This window comes from Anas platyrhynchos, chromosome 3 (assembly GCF_047663525.1).
Source record: "Anas platyrhynchos isolate ZD024472 breed Pekin duck chromosome 3, IASCAAS_PekinDuck_T2T, whole genome shotgun sequence".
Lineage (NCBI taxonomy): Eukaryota > Metazoa > Chordata > Aves > Anseriformes > Anatidae > Anas > Anas platyrhynchos.
Window position 1 is genome coordinate 24,359,601 of NC_092589.1, and position 8,888 is coordinate 24,368,488.

The 8,888-nt window shown below is 42.7% G+C and overlaps 1 long non-coding RNA gene and 1 other non-coding gene across 11 annotated transcripts in view; one reads left to right on the plus strand and one right to left on the minus strand.

The window, feature by feature from the left end:
- Positions 1-222, minus strand: part of LOC106019054 (uncharacterized) — a 177,971-nt gene extending 177,749 nt beyond the window's left edge. For 5 of the 10 annotated variants that reach the window (XR_011808086.1, XR_005264810.2, XR_011808085.1 and 2 more), the window contains exon 1: positions 49-222. This is a non-coding gene — a long non-coding RNA (uncharacterized lncRNA). The remainder of the gene's footprint in view (positions 1-48) is intronic. The other 5 variants (XR_005264811.2, XR_011808089.1, XR_011808090.1 and 2 more) reach the window with 4 other exon arrangements.
- Positions 223-8,785: 8,563 nt separating this feature from the next.
- Positions 8,786-8,858, plus strand: TRNAT-UGU (transfer RNA threonine (anticodon UGU)). The gene has a single exon. It is a non-coding gene; the product is annotated as a tRNA-Thr (tRNA).
- Positions 8,859-8,888: the final 30 nt, after the last annotated feature.

The window sequence follows — 8,888 nt, forward strand, 5'->3', positions numbered from 1 at the left end:
GCAAGGAAGAAAGGACAGGGGTGCTGCCTCCTTTTGTCTTGCACATACCTTAACACAGCTTCCAGGAAAGCCTGTTCCATGATCCTCCCAGGCACTGAGATAAGGCTCACCTCCTTTCGCTATTTAAGAACTGGTTGGATTGTGCACAGCTGCCTCTGATAAACAGCCACAGACAAGTTGAGAACTTGTGGGTAAAAATCAAGGACCAGATAATCAAGGACACCTTGTGGCTGAGACCTGCTGCAGGCCACCAGATCAAGGGGTGGCGGCTGATGAGGCCTTCTGGCTGCAGCTGCAAGAAGCACCCCACTCACACGCTCCCATCCTGGTGGGGGACTTCAACCACCCAGATATCTGCTGGAAAGGCCACCCAGCAGGCTGTGAGCATTCTAGGAGACTCCTGGAGTGCATCAAGGATAATTTCCCAGTCCAGGTATCAGACAAACCAACCAGAGGAGAGGTATTACTGGACCTGGTGCTCACCAGTGCAGATGAACTCATTACAGAGGTTAAGACTGGAGGCAGCCCGGGCTGCTGTGACCATGCACCAGTTGAGTTCATGGTGTCAAGGAATATGGGCCTGGAAAAGCAACCTTGAACTTTCAAATAGCAAAAATCCAGCCATATAGGGAATTAGTAGATGAAATCCCCAGAGAAACTGTCCTTAGGGACAAAGGAACATATCAGAGCTGGCAGCTCCTTAAGGACACTTTTCTTAGAATGCAAGAACATCCCCAAATGTAATAAGTCAAGCAGGGAAGGCAGGAAACCAACACGGCTGAGCAAGGACCTGCTGGTCAAAATGAGGTTTAAAAAGCAAATGCACAGGCAGAGGAAGGAGGGACAGGTAGCTGGGAAGAGTACAGGGATGCCACACAGATGTGCAGGGATGGGATCAGGAAAACCAAGCCACAGCTGGAAACGAACTCAGCAAGGGATACAAAGAATAACAAGGAGGGATTCTGTAGGTACATTGGCCAGAAAAGAAAGATCAAGCAGAGTGTAACTCCTCTGATAAATGAGAAGGGGGAACTGGTAACAACAGCCATGGAGAAAGCTGAGGTGTTCAACAACTTCTTTGCCTCAGTCTCCACTGGCACTCAGGCTTCCCACGTCTCTCAAGTCCCCAGACCTCTAAGTGAGGGCAAGGGGAGCGAAGTCCTTCCCACTGCAATCAAAGAGCAGGTTCGGGACCACCTGATGGCTCTGAACAGGTGCAAGTCCATGGGGTCTGATAACCACATCCCAGGTCCTGAGGGAGCTGGCTGATGGAGTTTCCAAGCCTCTCTCCAACGTATTTGAGAAGTGCTGGCAGTCAGGTGAAGTCCCAGTGACTAGAAAAAAGGAAACATCACTCCCATTTTTAAAAAAGGTAGAAAGGAAGACCTGGGGAACTACAGACCAGTGAGCCTCACCTCTGTGCCTGGAAAGATCATGGAAAAGATCCTCCTGGAAGCAATGTTAAGGCCCATGCAGGACAAGGAGGTGATCCGGGATACCCAGCATGGCTTCACCTAGGGCAAATTGTGCCTGACCAACCTGGTGACCTTCTACAATGGAGTGACTGCATCAGTCAGCAAGGGAAGACTGACTGATGTCACCTACCTGGACTTCTGTAAGGCCTTTGACATGGTCCCATGTGACATCCTGATATCCAAATTGGAGAGAGATAAGAAAATGGAGCCAGAATATTCTGAACTGCATAGAAGAATAACACATGGCCACTTTTGTGTCTCTGACCCTCACATGTTTGTCTCTAGCAGCAAGTATATGGTAAAACCAGAAAAAGGGCTGGGGAAAAAAAAAAAAAAAGTATTTTCAGTTCATTTACTTTTCCTGGGAAAAAAAACAAATCACCTAGCTCTACTTATCATGTCCAGCACTTAAGCAACAGTTGGCTTTTCACAGTTTATGTACTATTTATTATACTTGTATCTTTCTTCCATCTACCATAAGAGAGCTCCAGAACAATTTATTTCTTGATTATCATACAGACTGTCTGCCTTTGAGACTCCGATGTGTTTCATAGGAAAGGGAATGTGAGCACTTGAGAAAGAAAAGTGCCTGATAATTGTGGCAGGATTATTTTTTTTTCCTTTACTAGTAATTGAAACACAGTCTTCCTTGGGTAGCTGCATCTTCTGTTAAACCAAATATTCAAACCCTTGCAAATAGGACATGATTGAGACAACTACTTCTACAGTAGTGTTGGCCACATTGGAACACATGCCCATTTTTCTGCCTCCCACTGAGTTTCAAAATGAACTTAGTACCTGTAGTTTTACAGCTCTTAGAAGAAATCACCATAAAATATTTATGTAAAACAAAAATTCTGATGCTTATTAAGAACTGTTGTTCCTTGCATCTAAAAACAGCAACAGAAAAATTAAACTTTTTTTTTTTTTTTTTTTTCCCAAGACAGGGAATTTTGGGCCATCCTGTTACATTTTTATTCCATTACAGACCACCATCTTCTGAGTCTATTTTTACACTGATAATAATAATACTTAGTATTTATAGAGCACACTACAAACAAAGACACACCATCCTTTTGTGAAGTCAGGAGGGAAATGCTGGACAGCTATGGAAACAAGGCAGAAGGTTAAGTGTCAGAGTCCATCCTAGAGTATGGATCTCCTGGTTCCTCTGCCTCACACTCATTCCTGAATTGTCAGTTTTCCAAGGAATGTTAAAGCTTGCTTGGAAAATGTGATTAGTACATTTTTAGCTTGGTTTTCCTTGGAAAAAGGTTAATGAAACTACACTGTTTGCCAACCCCACTCCTAAGTAACCTTCAAATCTACTAACTGGTCTCAGCCAAATTTGACAGGATTAACAACCTCAAAGATTGTCCTGCATTCCTCGCTTTTTGGAAAATGTACAGCCAAGGCCTTAAGGTTAGTGTCTCCAGACAAGAACTCAGTTGCTGTATACTCTACTTGGCAGCATGTAACCAGACAGCACAACCATTGGTATGTATGTACACACACGCGTATTTATTGACAGACTGACTGGCACATGCACAGCTGTGGGCTAGCTATTTCCTACCACGTGGGCTTCTAAAGGTGGCAGTGAGGACAAGAAGCAGGGCAATGGCAGCACACAGCTTTCAGCGTGCTCTTTGGGGCAGCTCTCACAGCTGACATGCTTGCCAGGGCTAAGAGGCATTGTGCAGCCATGCTTAGTCTGCAAGGAGCTCTGGGTAGGTTTAACAAGGTTCAGAAAGAAAAAAAAAGCACACCCAGACAGAGGAGTGTGCACACAGCTTCACTGGTCAGAGCGTGGTGAGACATAGATGTTACAGCACTTTCTTTACCCACAGATAACCATGTGCTTAAACACAGACAACCATTCTGGTGGCTCCAGACAAGAAAGCCCAGAGATGTGAAGTCATCCTCTTCAGAGACGTGAGGTCATCTTTCTCGGTCCCTCCACATCTGGGCTTCTCGAGTGTCTCTGTCTCCAAGGCAAAGGACAGATGTTGTCAAGTCCTCTACATAGTGAAGAATACAATGTCCTATGGCTAGCACGATATCTAAGCGTTTTCAAAAAGGAGATATTTTTGATAGCAATGTACATAGACACAACTTATTTTTAATCCAGGGCAGGATAGAAAAAATATTCTAGCTCTATCTCAAACTGCAGAACTGTCACAAAAACATCTTTCCTTTGCAGCCAGTTCAGCTTGGAGCAGGTAACATCTCAATTTTTCAAAGATCTTAAGGATCACCAGATATATCACAATCAGAAACACTTTATTTTAGCAAATACCTTCAAATCTGATCTGGATCAAATAAATAACTTGGTTGCAAACAAAATTAAGTCAGACAACATCTCTTCTTCCCCTGCTTTAAAATGTGTGTAAAATGCATATTAGCCTGAAAAAAAAAAAAACCATATACATATACTGCTTTATATTCAACAACAAGAGTGCGCAATGAGGCAGAAACAGAGCTGTTACTTTGCAGTCTGACTTGAGAATAGTGATGGCTTCTCCAAAGAAAAGTAGTGATGCTCAAATATGAGTGATGAGCACCAAAACACCTATTAGATGAGCTGGCATAAGAGCAAACAGAGATACGTGGGAAAATGATCTTCTCTACAGGTCCCTTATGTACTATGCCATCTTCCTGAAAAAAAAAAAAAAAAGAAGGAGAATTTAATTTTCATAAGACAATCAATCCCTGGCTCCCCTCCAGATCTGCACAAAATGCTGTTAAAAAGACAGGATTTTTTTGCATGTGACAATGGATATTTGTCCAAAAGATGACTATTGACACACCAAACTAATTTTGAATTGTCACCATATCTGCTGCATGTTTGAACTTCTTTCCTCTGGAGGCAGAGTATCAGAGAGGGGGAAGGGTGCTCACCGGCATCTCATGCTAGAATGGAGTAGGGATGCAAGGAGCATACAAGCTCAAACCTGTACATAGGCTTTGCAGCCTCTGCTGCAAATGGTAACTGCTAGTGGAAAAAATAATGACAGGCTATTTATGGTGGTTTTTATCTAGTCTTTTTGTTTGTTTGGTTATTTTCTGTATGCTGTGCTTCAAGCACAAATGAATCATTCCTGTATAATTTAAATACCCTAAAAAAAAAAAAAAAAAAAAAAAAAAAAAAAAAAAAAAAAAGATTGCTCATTTCTAAACCACAGAGCAGGACATTTCAGGTGTTTCTCAATCAAATAACACCTAAAGCTTCATATGCAGGAGAGCTTCATAGGCAGGACTCAACCACACCCTGAGATCCTTCAGTACCTGAAATACCACAATGACCAGCTTCAAAAGTCGCTCAAACTTAGCTGGAAGTGTTCCTCTGACTATAATTACATTTTATTCAAAAAAAAAAAAAAAAAAAAAAAAAAAAACTGTGCTTGAACAAAACAAATTAACCCATCAACACTTGATAATTAAAATGAACACATCAAACTTGGGCACCTTTCAATTACTACAGTTTCTTTAAGAAACAAAACTGATAGTACTGAATCTGTCAAATAACTAAAAGGCACAGAACATCACATTTCACAGAAAGACTGGTGCTGTGCTGAAAATCCATTCTCATTGACAAGGAAACGCAAGCATGTGAGTTTTGGTGATCCGTACTTCTGCTGAGAATATCTCTGGTGCACCAGGCTGCCCTGAGACATAGAGAATGAGATGTGAAAAGGACAAAGGCAGGCAAGCCACAACAACCTGTTATGAGACACACCACATCTGCAGAGAAAGCTCTCACTGCTATTTATCTCAGACCGATGCAGCCCAAAGCTGATTTGTACAACAAAGAACTGAATTATGCAAAAACACTGGTAAAATTGAATTCAGCCTGGATGGTTAGCCAGGCAAAGGAGTTTAGAGAATACTGGAGTGTACGAGAATTTCTAGGGATGAATCATGAACTTGTTGTCTAAAGAGTCAATCCTTTGGTTTGCTTCTTCTTTTAACAGTTGAATGTAAGTTATGACAACAAGATCATCTGGAATGTGTGTGAGATTAGCTCACTGCTCTTAACAGTGATGGATGTAAATTCACAGCAGCATGGTTGACATCTGCAAACCAACATCAGCTTCACACACAGTTAAACATACATTTGTTCAGTGGTGCTGTTAAGGACATTCAGGGAGCTGATCAGGAACAACTAATTTATTTTTTTCTTTTTTTAATAATGGCCTTGGTGCAGACTGAGGGTAAAATTACACCTGCGCTTACACTGGCCATGAACTTTTCTTGCTCATTGCCTATCCTTGGTGTAGAGAAGGTTTAGGATGTGTCTTTCAAATCTTGCTCCTTCTTAACAGCTTTCCTCAGGAAAGGAAAATGTGCTATGTGCTGCTCCCAATGACCTTCAGCATTCCTCCATACCTTGGGAGTGAGTCTGTTACAAAACTGTTCTGTATAAAAGAGAAAAAAAAAAAATGGGTTATACCAGCAAGGCAGTTTACAAAGGGTCTGCCTGCTTGCTTTCACACTGCTTTTACTATACCACTTTTATTAGTCCTCCACTTTTATCAGCATTAATTCAGTGAACCAGACAGAAAAGAATGAACGTTTGGTAAAGGCATGATATGGCAAGGGGGACACGTATAAATTTTAATCTGCAAATCAGCAGAAAATTTACAGGGCATATATCAATACAGATTTTTCATGTTTGGAACATCTTTAAAGGTAAATTGTCCTACAGAATTATTTATTTATTTATTAAACCTGTATGTTAAAAATGCACACTTACCAGCATTTGAAGTCTGTTAAAACATGAACATTTTCCCCAAGCTTTCACGCAGTACTTAGGTTCCACCTAGTGGTTTTCAATGGCAATAATGTCAGCCTGACGACTAAATGGGCTTTTTTTTTTTTTTTTTTTAAATTGCCCAACTGCTTAACTTTCAAAATCTATATGTTTAGTTGCAGAAATATTCTGAGAGTCTTCTCCAGACATCTAATTTATCTTTCCATCTACCTAAAAGTTCTCTTGGTCCTCTGATGGGAACACTCCAGCTACCTTTATTCTAGTTTAAACATCTAAGCAAAATAGTCTTAAACTAAAGCTTATTCCCGTGCAAATGTGACTGAGAGGATGGGCTAGCTAAGGGCATTAGCAGCTTGCAGACGGGAGCTATGCGGTGCTGTTATGTCTGTTAAACATAGCAGTTACCACATCCATCCCACGCCATGCCTCTGCAGGATAATGCCTGGTCACTAGCAGAACTTAGTTGGTAACAAACCTGTCAGCACCAGGGAGATCTGCCTCATTTAACAACTGACATTTTCAGCACAGACTCCCTTTACAGTCAACTGAGAAACAGGCAATTTCTAGACCATGATTCAGACAACCTATTTAGTGGTTTACCTTCAGGTGAAATCTGTGAGAAGTTTCTCATTTCCTCATTTCTATTATAAAGAGAAGCTAAAGGTCTTACTGATGGCATGGTCTCTCCATCACCTCTTGAATCCTACCCAGGGTGCCTGACAAAGACTGTGTGCTACACTGCATAGAGCTCCCAGTGAGCTCGAAGCAGACAGTAAGGGAATCTGGAGGCAGGGCAATTATGGCATTTACAGACTTTGCACCTAAAAATCAACATCAACAAGTAGCCATACCACCACAGAAAACTTGATTTCAACACTGTTCAGTCCTCAGTATACATCTCACCCTGATGTTCAGCTCTGATAGATTGGTTAAAGTAGGTTTGTTTTACTGTAGGAAGAGTGTAAGACCATTCTGCTCCTATCTAGTTTAAAGGGAAAGTTACAACACAAGCTACAATTATATTTCAGTTCCCCTTTGCAGTAACAGAACACTCACCCCAGGCATTTTAGCCCTCTTTAGAAGAGTTTCACCAGCTCTAAAGAGTCACCAACTTCAAAGGGAAGGAGAAAAAAAACAACCATCAAAGAAATGTGAAACTTCACAAATATATCAGCTGCCACATTAGAGGTCAAAAGCATTTTGATAAGATATTTTAAAGTAATTTTAGCGTCTTACATAAACAACAAGACAGAGTTCACCAGAACAGGTTTAGTTTGTCCACAGAGATAATAGCCATTTAAAGAGAAGGTATAATAAAATAAAATAAAAAAAAAAAAACTAGCCCACAATCTGTGGAGTGGATGAAAGGTCTCTAATGCCTTAATGCAGCTTTTTTGCTGCCTTCTTATTTCAAGGAGCTTTATTTTTGGTTACGTGCAATTTGAGGCTTGTACCTAGCAAACTGTGGCTGCTTTTCTAGATGTGATTCCAGCATTCAGCAGTACTGCTCAGACTCATTGTGCCAGAGCAGTGTCTCCCAGTTTGGTTGCCTTTTCACCTTCTCCTAAGCTTTCATGGATGAAGACTTGGCATACAAAAGACCGGCTCTTGTATGCAAAGAAAATTGGAAAATCTTCAATGGTTTCAAACTTTCTTGTGCTGTAAAAAATGAAAAGAGAAATGGAGGCTGTACAATATCTGTCGGGCTGTTGGTTTCAACATATGCTCGTGGTTTATTTGCAAGAAAATTAAGCTCATTTTTCGGCAACAGTTATTTCACAAAAGCTGTTCGGATTTACAACACCAGTTGTAATCTCTCAGTGTAAGCTGTTTGGGGTTTTGTTTGGGGGGAGGAGGGGGCTTTCACCCTGCACAGAGCGTCGCGCAGCCCGACCTCACGAAACCTTCACTCAGCTCCCGCTTCTCCATAGGGGGTTACATTGCTAGGTGGTTTGGGGGCTGGAGAATACTTTAACAGCCCTTGAAGAAACACTTTCACAAGCCTCAGTTTGTCGCTGAAATACTTCTTACTGCAATAGCGTATTTAATTATGTGCAAATGTTAGTTTATTCCACATTTTTAGCAACTGCACACGCAGTTGTCGATACACTGGGTACTTCAGCCATCCCTGGGCAATATGGCACAGGTGAGTGTGCTGTTTGAGGGGGCTCAGGCTGTGATTCCCATTCACCTCAGCTCTTCCACCTCAGGGTAAATTTTGGGGGACACGACTGAGAAGGGGCTGGAAGACTGAAGCGCCCCCCCAAGACCCAAGAAGCAGAAGTGTGGAGCCCGCAGCTCCCTGGCTCTGGCCTAAACGGCTTCCAGCCACTCCTGAGCCCCGGGGGCAACCGAGGTGGCCCCGAGCTGGCCCCAGAGGACGAGGAAGCCCGGCTGGGGTCTCCAGAAGCCCGGCTGGGGCCACCAGGAGCCCGGCTGGGGCCTCCACAGTCCCGGCTTCGGCGGGCGCCCAGGAGGGGCCGGTGCAAGGCAGGGGGCGTGGGTACAGCAGCCGTCGGCAGGGCTGGAAGTGATAGGTGGCTCCATAGCTCAGTGGTTAGAGCACTGGTCTTGTAAACCAGGGGTCGCGAGTTCGATCCTCGCTGGGGCCTTCCCAGCTTTTCCCGTCCATAGTTCGATTT